Here is a 12911-nt window from a genome sequence, read left to right on the forward strand (position 1 = left end):
AGTGTAATCTATAAAAATTTTGAATCACTATGTTGTACACCTGAAACTAATATAATATTGTAAATGAACTATACCTCAATTAAAAAAAGAGAGAGATGGGATAAAAGGAACGCACGATAATAGGACAAACAGAAAACAAAGAGCAAGACTGTAGATTTAAACCCAACCACATGATAATTACATAAGAAGTAAATGATCCAAACACTCCAATTAAAAGGCCCAGTTTGGCAGGCTGAAGATAAAAAAGCAAGATCCAACTCTATGCTGTCTGCAAGAATAGAGAATCCCCACTTTAAGAATAAAGATACAGATAAGTTAAATGTAAAAGGATGGAAAAGGATACATCATGCAAACACCTATCTAAGAAATCTGCAGAGGTGATATCGGTATCAGACAAAGGTATCAGAACCGGGGCGGGGGTGGGGCACAGGAAGGAAAATGGGTGTCCAGGGTCTGCAGCTGTGTCAGGTGATTGCAGCTAATGAAATAAAATTTACATTTTAAGGCAGGACAAGAAAATTTAAACACGGAATTGTCTCGTTCTGTCCCTTTATGCCTCCTCCCTCCCTAATGTGCAGAGTGCATTTTTGCTACACATTAACCAGACCTTCTCAAAGATGAGAGTGCCTGCTGGGCCACAGGTCATTTTTTTCCCCCTCTTTCTTCTAATTTTATCAATGTAAAAGAATAGCCTTCTTTCCCAACGCTAGGGGGTCATGGTGACTTGCTGCTTTGTATGGGCTTACCTGGACTGTATTATCCTTGGGGAACTTTACGTAAAATATCAATATGTCATTTTGATATACAATCTTTTGTCTCGAAAATGTGTATGACTGTGCCTCTGACTTCTAACAGGTGGAACAGTTCTCAGAGCTTTCTGAGAGTGTGTCTCCTGGGTTATAATCCTCAGTTTGGCTCGAATAAAATTCCCTTTTTTTCTCTTTAGTTTGACTGTTGATTGAATTTTCGTCAACACAGCAGTCTTGGGTGATGGACAGAGATAGACAGAATCAGAATCACCTAGAGGGCTTAAAACACCAATTGCTGGGCCCCAGCCCCAGAGTTTCTGATTCAGTAGGGCTGGGATGGGTCCTGAGAATGTGCATTTCTAGCAAGTTCCCAGCTGATGCTGCTGGTCTAGGGATTCACTCTGGAGCCACGGGCTCAAACTGACCCTCTTCTTTCTCTTTAAAATGGACATAATCCTACTTTAAGGGGTATTGTAATGAATTAGAAAGATAAAATAAGTGAGTGAGGAATCTGAAAGGGTGGAAACTGATTTCCCTTACAATTGCCTGATTGGGATTGAGATGGGAGTTGGGATAACTCAGCCAACCAGCTGGGGAGTGGTGCCTCTGAGTCAGGAAGTACAGGAGAAATAGATTTGGGGGTGGAAATAATGAGCCCAATTTTGGATTTGTTGAATTTTAAACGCAGTTCTCATATATCTATCTCACTTTTTAAAAAAAGGTCAGTGTAGTGGGTATTTACTGGCTGAGCCACTTTACCATAGTTGAACTCTGTGTTTTAGACGGGCACTTCCAAGCTGTGACAAAAACCTGTGTGAGACGTTTGCTAGCCCCAGGTGAGGCTTTCTGAACTCCACATTTGCATTCATTCTATCAGACACTTGGAGTCTCGGAAGGTGCACGTTTGTCTGGGGCAAATGTCAAGACAACGGGGATCAGAGATCTCAGAAACAAGTGATCCTCGTACCCTTTACTGCAAGGAATGGCTGCTGATGGTGGATGAGGACGGCGAACGCAGGTTTTCAAGAAATATTTCCTAATTGTCAACCACGATTTTCTGCTTTTCCTATAAAGGAATTAACATTGGCCTCCTTTTCCTACCTATCTTGCTAACACTGCTGTAAGTGTAACGTAGCTTCCCTATTCCAAAGATTTTGTATTATTTTACCAGGAGTTGTAACATGGACGGCGCGTAAGCTGTTTTTCCCTAAAGGTAAAGGATTATAATAACGGAGAGGTTTTTAGTATCTCCATCGCAAAACGCTTACGGTTCAGAAGGAATGAGGAGTCGCCAAGGATTTCCCCGTAGAAACAGCTTCTGCTCTCCACGAACACTAGGAATGTGCTCCCGCCTTCCCGGTCGCAGCCCGGGAGGAGAGCTCGCGGCTCGCTCCCACTCCCACTCCCAACGCCTTGGGCTGGCGTGGCCATCCCTACATTTCCCGTTACTTAGCAACGTCCCGGTAAATGGAGACAATGCCCTGTGAATCTTTACGGGTATTAAGCATTTCTCCTTTCACTGCCCCCCTTGGGGGTGGGGTGGGGTATACTGTGTATTCTTTGGTGATGGATGGCAACCGGCCGCGCCTAGCCGGGTTGGTCCACGTAGCTAACCCGCTGGCAAGGATGAAGTTGCCAGAGGCCGAGGTCCCCGAAGCCTGCGAGGACCACGGCCCCAACACCCCACCGTCCCCCCTCATCTCCCCTCCTCCAGCCCCTGGGCGATGCGCGTCCCAGGCGGAGAGCTGGGCCGGGCGGAGGCGCGGGGTCGCGGATGAGAGACTAGGGGCGCGGGGAGTGCGCGGAGCCCCGGTGCGGGAGCCCCGGTGACGCACCAGTGACGTCAATGGCGGCGGGCGGGATTTCCCGGCCCCTCCCGGGCGCCCAGCGAGACCCTGCTCCGCAGTGGGCGCGACCAGAGTGGACGCGAGAAGGCGGGGGCCGGCGACACGCGCTCTGCACCCGCCCGACCCGGACGCACGCCTGGAGCCCGGCATGGGGGGTGCCGAGCAAACAAAGTACTCGGCAGCTGGGTGACCGCACTCGCCAGCGGGGCACGGGCTCGCCCACCTGCACCCGGCGCTCGGCCTCACGTGGTCTTTCCCCTGCCCGGGCCTGGAGGCACGGGGCGGGGCGGGACGGGGCGGGGCGGGGCGGGGCTGGTGACGCGGCGCGGAGACCTCGGGGGCGGCGCGCTGCGCGAAGCGCGCGTTTCCACCGCCAGCCCGTCCGCGCCCAGGCGCGGGAGCCCGAGCGCCGAGCCGGAGCCGGAGCCCACCCAGCCCTGCGCCCGGATAGAGGGGCGATGCCGTTCGGTTTGGCCACCCCCCGCGAGCACCGCTCCGGAGACAAAGCCAGCGCGTGAGCGGCGCCCTCGGCCCGGGTAAGTGCCGGCTGGGGCGTGTCGGTGGGGAACGAGAGGCACCGTCCTTGCTCCGGCGAGCTCGGGGCGAGCCAGAGACAAAAGGGAAACTCGGGCGGGACGGTCTCTGGAACTGGAGAGACGGTTCTGGTGCCTGCGTCTTCCTGCAGCTGTCAGCGGAAGCTCGCGAAACGAATACCTGTGATCATCTTGGCCGCCCGCGGCGAACCCGGCCTGCGCGGCGCCCGCACAGGTGGGCATCATCGGCGGCCCGGCGCCGGCGCGGGCGGGGGCTCCTCGAAGCCAGGACCCTCCGCCGAGCCCTTGGGAAACCCGAGCGCAGGTTTGGACAGACAGCTCGGAACGTCTGAGGGGTCTCCTGGGGGTCGGGGTCGCCCGATCTCTCCGGCTCGAGGCGGGGGAGGCTTCTGGAGACCCCTTTTTCGTATGTAGGTCACGGCAGTTCGCTCTTGTCTCGGCAGGGGCGTCCCCCGTTGAGGAGCGCCGTAACGGGAGGGACGGAGTGGCTAGTTGTTCATTTTATTTGGAGAAATGCTTTGGGCCTGAAGAAGCCCTTTTTATTCCCCAGCACCCGGGACACCTGCCTCGGGAACAGTTCGGGCGGCGACAGTGGACGGAGGGGCGACGGTTTGTGCCCCCCTGATGGCGTCTGTCCCCGAGTCTGGTGCTGAAATGGGCTGCGCTCGCAGCGTGCGCACCCAACGGCATTCGGGGAGCTTAGGTTTAATTTTTTAAATTACCTTAGAAATAAAAACAAGAGGATGGGATGGGGCGGTGGACAGAGGTGTGATTGGAGAATATTTCCTAATTTAAAAACAAGGAGGACTTATTTCTGTGTATCTTGAGCTAGGGTGTTAGGAAATGCAGAAATGGTAAAGTTTGATCGAGTGTTAAAGTGGATCCTGGACACGGGTTCTCCCACCCTCTTCCCAGCTCCCCACCGGCGCCTGTTTTCTTCTCTCTCTGTTGCCTCCCAGGACTGTAAAAGGCTGGCACAGGGCCGGCTGGGCTGCGCTGGTGTTTCCCATTAAACCGTGTCAGTCTCATCATCTGCTCATGAGTCCTCACTGTGGTGCTTCCTTCTCATGGTGCGACAGGAAAATTCAGTGGCAAATGCCTCAGAGAGGCAGGGAGGGGACCCGGGCCCTTTGGCTGGCTTCTTGATCCTTTGGGGAAATCCTTTTCCTGGTTTCTGCATGCTGCGGGGGAAGGAGGCACCCGCCATCTGATCTGGCCCAGTTCCCTACTGTGGGAATAGCCGAGGTGATAAATGGAAAGCCTTTTTCAATCCTGAGAAACAAGACACGGTACACTGTAAACTGTGGATTATTTTTGAAGTGTGGGGTTGGCTGCATTATCAGTCGTGATGAGACTTGGATATAGCTGGGCATAACTAGTAGGCGTTAATGTAAGGTGTATTGTGATGCTTTGCTAGTTAATGAGTAGCCGCACCATGGGGTTATTAGGCTGAAATGACTATTTAGGACCATGGGCTTCCTGTTTTCTCCTCCGCCCACACGTGACTCCTATCCTTCAGCCTCTTTAACATAAAATTGTTCAGAGGAAGCCTCTGGAAGATGTTTGGGCAGCTGAGAAAAAAAGCAGTGCAAAAGAGTCATTTCCAGTGGTGCTATGATTGGCCGGGCAATTGCCTTTGCCGTTTCTCATGCAAGTTGATGGTGGAGAAACGAGGAAAAAGCTTTTCCTGTATTCATCTTACAGTTTTTATAGCCAAAATGACAGTCCCTGAAGCCCTCCAAATCTCAGTATGTTCTTCGAATTGGTGGAACATCAGGTGGGAACTGGACACTGTCCTCTTGTCCCCCTGGTTCCCAGGGAAGCTAGTGCCTGGCAGCTGTCTCAGGAGGATGGGGTTGAGCTTACGAGTGATTGTGAATAATGCCATCTCTCTCACACACGCACACGCACACACTGACTCACCACATAACTACTCCTTGCTGAGGAAAGCAGACAAATGACTGAGAAAAGACTGAAGTCTACTAGACGAATCCCTCTCATTTATTTATAGCCACATATCACTGTCACATTTTTCTTACCTTGTCTGTTTTTTTGTGCTAGTTGAAGAAGGGAGAATGCCTAATAATGCAATTCATGTTAGTAGATTGACCTTTTTTCTTCATGGAATTTTGAAACAGTGTCTTTAAGATATTACCTGATTTGTTCTCAGAACACCTTTATGAGAACTTACTATCAATATTATCTAATCTTGCAGATTATTCCTGTTTGTTTTTTTTTTCCACTCTAGACATATTCAGGCTTCCAGAGGACTATTATTCAGGTAGAGAAATTGTTCATCAGTTTTCTTAAGCCAGAAACTGAAATTTAACTTCTTTCATGCACCAAAAATACTACCAAATATGCTTTCAACAGTAGCCAGCAAAGGAATTTTAATTGAAAATCGGAGAAGCTGAATGAGTGTCAGAAAAGAAAAACAGATCAATTATAGTATAGAAATTAACATAATACTACTGAAAGGTTTTAACTAGCTGGTTGAAGCCACATGAAGAATAAACCAAATATCTTTTAAAAAATGATCAGAAGTGAAAACATGCAAATGAAATTTCCATTTAGGGAAGGAAGTAGAGGCAAGAAGTACTGCTGGAAGAAGACAGATTACTGCAGAGAAAACAATGGGTACTTAAAAAGAGCTCCATGCAACAAGCTAGCTGGAGCATTCCAAATCACTTTAATTGTCAAGGAGCTTTTGTTAGGTCAAATGGCAGTTGGTGTGCAATCAGTTTTTCTGGTGGAACTTGGCAAATGAAATGGCAGGTCCTGGGACTTCCCTGGTGACTCAGTGGTTAAGAATATGCCTGCCAATGCAGGGACACAGGTTCGAGCCCTGGTCCGGGAAGATCCCACATGCTGCAGAGCAACTAAGCCTGTGCGCCACAGCTACTGAGCCTGCGCCCTAGAGCCCGCGAGCCACAACTACTGAGCCCGTGTGCCACAACTACTGAAGCCTGCACACCTAGAGCCTGTGCTCCGCAACAAGAGAAGCCACCCAATGAGAAGCCCACGCACCACAACAAAGAGTAGCCCCCGCTCGCCGCAACTAGAGAAAGCCCGCACGCAGCAACAAAGACCCAACACAGCCAAAATTAAAATGTAAATTAATTAATTAATTTAAAAAAAAGTGAGGTCCTGTGCAGATTGGGGAGTGCGGGGTGTGTTGAGGATATGGTGCTTCTGGAACAGGCCCTGGGTGTGGAGAAGCTACTCTGTCCCTGAAGCCCTGAGGTTCCCAGGTATCTGCAAGTGAGTCACCAGTGGCCCAGCCTAGGAGGACCAGACAGCAGAGGGAGCAGCAGGCAATGGCGTGGAGGGAGGACCAGGCTTCACCTGGATGCCCTTCGTGGATGAGCTCATTTAATCCTCCCGGTGTACCTGGAAGGTTTCTCTTCAGCAAAACAAAAAAACCCAACAGTGTCCGCAGTGTCTTTTTTATCCAGGGGTATTCTGGCAGGGTGCTTGTGGTGGGTGGTGACTTTTTTAACTAACCAAGGAAACGCATATACCAATGGGAGGCGAGCGATTGAGATGCGTGGAAGAGACCCACCCCCAGGGACTGCACCTGTGCTCCCTTCCCAAAGAAGACTTATTCCTCTCACTTCTAAGAGTTCTCAAATCATTTCTCCCTGGGCAGCTGGGTTGACTCTTTAGTGGGACATCTGCTGTGAGGCTGAGGAAGTAGATAGAGGAGACAGAATATAGAAGAAATGGTGCTTTGTGACCACCTAGAGGGGTGGGATAGGGCGGGTGGGAGGGAGGGAGACGCAAGAGGGAGGAGATATGGGGGTATATGTATATGTATAGCTGATTCACTTTGTTATAAAGCAGAAACTAACACACTGTTGTAAAGCAATTAGACTCCAATAAAGATGTTAAGAAAAACAAACACAAAAAAATTTTTTTAATAAAAAAAACCAAAAACCAAAAAACATCCCTCTGGGGCCCAAGGCACCCTCTCTGCCCCATCAAACTCAATGACGACACAGAGCAGTAGCCCTCCACCCAGTAACTGGTGCGAGCTGCGCTTCCTGCTTTTCTCATTCGTCCCTATGCTTCCTCCTGGTGCTCCTGTGTAACTTGCAGCTCTGGGGCCTTCTCTGCCACTCCCTCCCCAAGGTTGCCACCAAAGGAAGAGGGGCAGGACGATAGCAATAGGAAGAAGGAAAACATTTAAAAGTGTTTCCAAAATTCTTATTAGAACACTTTTACAACTGCAGCTTAAAAGGGTTACCGTGAAAAATACACGTGCCCCCATAGCCCCACCACCCGAATTCAGCTGTAATTACTCCTTCCGGTGTTTTATCACACAAATATGTAAAATTGAGAGATTTTCGCCAAAACAGTACATGAGTATAAAGGTCCAAGTAGGAGAAACGGAATTAGAAAACAGGAAGGAAAGAGCAAGGGAATATTGAGGGGGGTAGAAAGCAGAGCAAGGTAGGGGATTGCTGAGGACAGTCTGTTACAAGTAGGTTATTTTCCATCATGGCCCCTTGGACTCTGTAGCTCAGGTTCTGGACGCTGTTGGAGAGGCAAAGACAGGGATGGCAGACCGTGGGTGGTGTCAGGACCCTCACGTCCTGGAGGGACCCCCTTTTTATCTGTGGGACCCACTATCACAGTGGCCTCCACCTTCCCATCTTTCCTTACCTGTAGGAGGGTCCAGGCATATCCAAGAATTGGAATCCTCCTCTGGCGTGTTTTTCCAGCCTAATTTGGGCAGGCATCTGTCCTGTTGCTCTGTAGTACCTGCTATGCATACCCTTTATGGAAACTGTAGGAGAGGAAAAAAATTTCTCCTCTACCTTCTTAGGTTCTGTGCCTGGGGCCTAGGAATTAAACTGAAGACAGGCAAGAATAACAAGAGAAAAGAGCCAGATTAACAGGGGAAAAGGTTTATTATGCATGTGCACAGGACCTTCGCAGGAAAGAAGAGCAAACCCAAAGAATCGGTGAGGCTTGAGAGCGTGTGTACCATTTTAACAAAGGGACATGAGTTGTGGGAAAGTGACAAGACAAAGAAAAAGGGCTTTGAGCTTCCAGGGGTGGTAAATTTGGGGAAGGTAAGTATGTGGCGAAAACTAATGGCAGATAAGGGTTATTTTATTTGTGTAGGTTTATTTGTGCAGGCCCATCTCGGTGGTGTCTTTCTCCAGGGATACTGGTTGTTTTCCTCCTCCTGGGTGATGGGAGGGGAAAACACATTCACAAAGGGAAATTTATATCCTGCTTTTAGGTAGAAAGGGGGAGGCCAGAGAATTCCTCCTGTGTCTGATGTTTTCTAATTGCCTTCAGCTCAAAATAATCCTTATGCCAAGGTGGCATATTTTGGGGTGGTATATTCTGATTCCCTTCAGAATTTCCAGCAAAGTCTAGAGCCCAAAACTGGCGGCCTGCTAAACCAGTGTGAGTAATCCCTCTTTGCTTTTAGTCTCTGTTCCTCAATCTTGGGAAAAATCTGTTTTCTCTGTGCCCCAGTTGACTTCACTTACAACCCAGGGTCTCCAACTGGTCTGCAGGTGCTTCTTTAGCCCCTGACACCTGTGGGACTACACGGACAAGGGAGGGTCTCATCTTGGTTAAGGAGACAGATTACTTAAGTGTGTAAGTGTATGTTTGATGGTATATATGGGGGAAGCAAATGTTGCAGGGATGTAGAGACACAGTCAGGCTTCTGAAGTTTTAAGGGCTGTGTGGCCAGGAAGGGATGATGGAACTTGAGATTTCCAAAGCGCTGAACCTCAAGGGAAGTGACACAGGGAAGCTGACGGTGATAGCAGTCACCAAATTCTTACTGGAGCAAGGTGAGGCGTAGATACATAAGTCGGCTTTCATCGGCATCCCGTATTCTCTTCTTCAGTTGAATTTTAACTAACGGGGACAGGGTCACCGGAGTCTTCTGCTGACTTAGACCTTTGGGTGCCTGGGTGACCCCACTACCCTGTCCCTGTCTCTGAGTGGCTTTGCCTCATCTCCCTTGCAGGCGGGGTTTGATGTTTCAGCTCCACTCGGTCCATCTTGTAGAATCGTGTCTTCTTCTGGCTGTTTCCCACAGACCTTTCTGCGCTCCGTCCGTCTGTCCACATCGCCGCGAGCGTGACCACTGCCACCACTCTGCCATGTCTCCATGTCCTCAGAAATGCTAAGAGGAGGTTAGAGAAAAGCACAGTGTGTCCCGCACGGGGCGGGGTGGAGGGTGATCAGCCGTGACACCCCCCGCCCACTACATACTCTAATGGGTCAAAGTCCTCTGAACTCCCCAGTTTCTCTCCAAACCCTCTCCTTGTGCTAGAATCTGTTTTAGTAAATAGCGTCTGAAATAAGTTGATCATTGGCCTGGACTCCGGCGTGTTTTCTTTTTTTTTTTTTTGCGGTACGCGGGCCTCTCACTGTTGTGGCCGGACGCGCAGGCTCAGCGGCCATGGCTCACGGGCCCAGCCGCTCCGCGGCATGTGGGATCTTCCTGGACCAGGGCACGAACTCGTGTCCCCTGCATCGTGTCCCCTCTCAACCACTGCACCACCAGGGAAACCCCGAGTCCCATTTTTGAATCCAGACAAATGAGAAAGGGCTCTCTAAGCCAGAGTGACCAGCCTGTGTGAAGGCCCAGAGTTAGGAAAGTGCAGTGAGGAGAGTGGAGAGGGCGGATGGGAGCCCGGTTGTGAAGGCGCATGAGTGGCATGTGGAAGAGTCTTTTGTAGGAGGAACGGGGATCCGGGGCAGGTGTTGAGCAGATGCAGGATTTAGCAGGTCCCAGCCTTGGCGCCCTGTGCCTGCTGTGCAGGGTGAGTCAGAGCGGCGAGCGGGAGATGGAGGGCAGGGGGAGCTGGGAGGTGCATCCAGGTGAGCAGAAATCTGGCTGGAGACAGAGCCAGAGCTGCTAGTACCCAGGTGAAGCCAGGGGGTGGGTGACACTGCCCACTGGGTCGGGGGGGTCCGAGGGAAACCAAGTAGGGAGGCTTCAGAGAGCAGATAGGAAGTTTGGGGCAAAACAAAAATGATTCTGTAGAATGCATCCTCTTTCTACTGCAAGTTCTCATGTTTTGAAGTCCCTTAAAAGGGACCCCGTGCCTAGCAGTCCCTGAGGCTGCTCAGCCCGCCAGTCTCTGCGAAGCAACAGCAAACCGCCGCCACCCCGCTTCCCTGGATGACTCATTCTTTCTGCGTTCAAGCAGTTGCAGCTCTGCTTCTTGTTTATGATTCCTTTGTCCCCCTAACGTTGCGCACTCGATCCGATGCTCTCACCAGTCGCTGACGTCGGGGATTACGGTTTCTTAGCCTTCCGTGAGAAGTGTCTCTATCCAAGGGTGAGTCTCTGTTTTATGTTTTTCCCGAACCTCCTAGTCCCCCTCTACCCACCCCCAAGGTCTGGTGGCCCGAGGCAGGAGCTCTGGGCCCTGGCCCAGCTTCACGGTAACCATGGCAACTCACCTAAACCACCCACAGATTGGCCCAGGGCCCCAGGCTAGCTCGGGCTCCCTCTGGTTGTTAGGTGTTAGCTGTGAAACAGGCCCCGTGGTGGCGTTTGCTCTCTTTCTTTCTTCCTTTCTTTCTTTTTTTTTTTTTTTAACAGTCCTCACTCTATCCTGCTGTTTTTCCTCACTGCACCTTCTACGTGGGAGGGATACAGCAGTGGAAAAGGCAGGCAGTGGACGGGGAAACAAAAAAATCCCTGCCCTCGTATATGTTTTAGTAGAGGCATCACACCATAATAAGTCAGAAAATCGAAACTAATTTAAATAAGCAAATAAATAAGCATTTAACAGTATAATCAGTGCTTGGGAGAAAAATAAAACGAGGAAGGGAGATAGGGAATGCCAGGGAAGGGCGTTATGAATTTAAAATGCGCTGCTCATGGAAGGATTACTATGTTGATCCAAGATGAAGGTCAGGAGGTAAACGAACTTACCTGATCTGTGTGGTGCCAGTGAAAATGGAAGCAGCTGGAAACGTGGTAGACCCACGGGTTATTGATGCTCAGCGGCCTTCCTTGACAGAACAGGGCTTCGTTCCCCGCCTTCCACACTCCCACCGTACAAGGAAGCTGCATTTCCCAAAAGGAGCGTTTGGTAGTGTCGACTGAAAAAAAATGCACAACGTGAGAGTTGAGAATTATGTTTTATTTAGTGGATTTACTGAGGACTTAAGCCGAGGACACAGCCTCTCAGATCGCTCTGAGGAACTGCTCTGAAAAGGTAAGGGAGGGCCTTCCCTGGTGGTGCAGTGGTTGAGAGTCCGCCTGCCGATTCAGGGGACGCAGGTTCGTGCGCCGGTCCGGGAAGATCCCACATGCCGCGGAGCGGCTGGGCCCGTGAGCCATGGCCGCTGAGCCTGCGCGTCCGGAGCCTGTGCTCTGCAACGGGAGAGGCCACAACAGTGAGAGGCCCGCGTACCGCAAAAAAAAAAAAAAAAAAAAAAAAAGGGAGGACCAAGGCTATACAGGAGTTTCTGCAACAAAGACCAGGTAGTTGAAACATCAAAAGATTACTGTGAATTAAAGAAAACTAGACATCTCAGGTTAATGAGTTTAGCACTTTTCTTCTTTTGGGCAGATGCAAGAGTCTGGGCTCATTGAAGTTATTCCTTTGATATGCGCCGCAACTCTCTAGGGTCAGTACCCTGCTTTTCTCCATCCTGAAACCCTTCAGGGTGCACAGCTGGGGGTGACTGCAGCCGCTGCTGGTTTGATGGTCGCAGCATCCTTTGTTTACTGGTACGGCAGGTGACATTCTTCATCCCCAGCAGTATAACTCGGGGCAGAGGCAGAGACTCTCAGCAAAATAACACACAGCACAAAGATGTCTCTCACCCCAGAACAGCCTGTTTTGTGGACACCCCACCCATCCAGGGACTGGACCAATGGGCCAAGCAGCTCCTGATGTACCAGGCTCCAGATAGAGCCTGGTACTGGGGGGTTTGACCCATCCCAGAGCCCTCCAGAGGGTGCCCTGAGAGGCTGGATCAGAGACCTGCCCGTCTTGAAGATCTGGGGGCTCGCTAGAGTAGAGAGACCACCCGCAGGTCCAGTCTTCTGCAGTCCTGGATGGGTTAGGGGACACAGCTCTGTAAGAAGGGTTTCATATGTTCTGGATGCGTGGCCTGCCTCGTTCACAGTAAGTTTGCTTAATGATGAGCTGCCCTGGCTGTTCCTTCCATTTTAACACACTTGTTTAGGGAACCATTTATCTGTAGCACAGTCTGTCTGTAAAATTCAGGGTAGATCCATCCGTGGTTTCCAAACCTGGCTGCATAACAGAATTGCTTTGGGTAGTTTTCAGAAATACTGCTTTCTTGGCTCACCCCTGGACGTTCTGATTCAGCAGGTCTGGGCTAGAGCCTGGGGCTGTGTTTTGAGTTTTACAAACCACGGAACCAGGTGACTTCTGTGGGTCTTTCTTCCTTGTGTCTGGTCACCCCCAACCTGCCCAAGCGTCATGGAGCCTGTTTCCCATGCTGGTTCCTCCCGCCCACCTGCAGCCCTGAGCCGTGACTCCCAGCAAATGCCACCTGGCTGCCACGCGTGCTGGAGCCCAGGTCTCCCTTCCAGGATGAACGCATGCATCTGTCGTCCCTGCATTTCATGCGAGAGCCTCCTTGATGGGGAAACCAGCTACTCTCCCTGAATAACTGCCCCCACGCAGAGCACGGTGACCTTGGGACACAGACATTCCCTCCACAGCTCCCCTCCCGTAGGGAGCAGCACCCCGTGATCTGGAGCACCGTGCAGGTTGCACCCTTGTTTGCTG

The 12911-nt window shown here is 50.8% G+C and overlaps 1 protein-coding gene across 2 annotated transcripts in view; it reads left to right on the top strand.

The window, feature by feature from the left end:
* The first annotated feature begins 2972 nt into the window (after positions 1–2972).
* The window catches only part of GNG4 (G protein subunit gamma 4), a 70880-nt gene continuing 60941 nt past the window's right edge, over positions 2973–12911 (top strand). For both annotated transcript variants that reach the window (XM_082630954.1, XM_082630955.1), the window contains exon 1: positions 2973–3132. The gene's annotated coding sequence lies outside the window, so the exon portion shown is untranslated. The remainder of the gene's footprint in view (positions 3133–12911) is intronic.

The sequence above is a fragment of the Mesoplodon mirus genome (genome assembly GCF_964341445.2).
Source record: "Mesoplodon mirus genome assembly, chromosome: 2".
NCBI lineage: Eukaryota > Metazoa > Chordata > Mammalia > Artiodactyla > Ziphiidae > Mesoplodon > Mesoplodon mirus.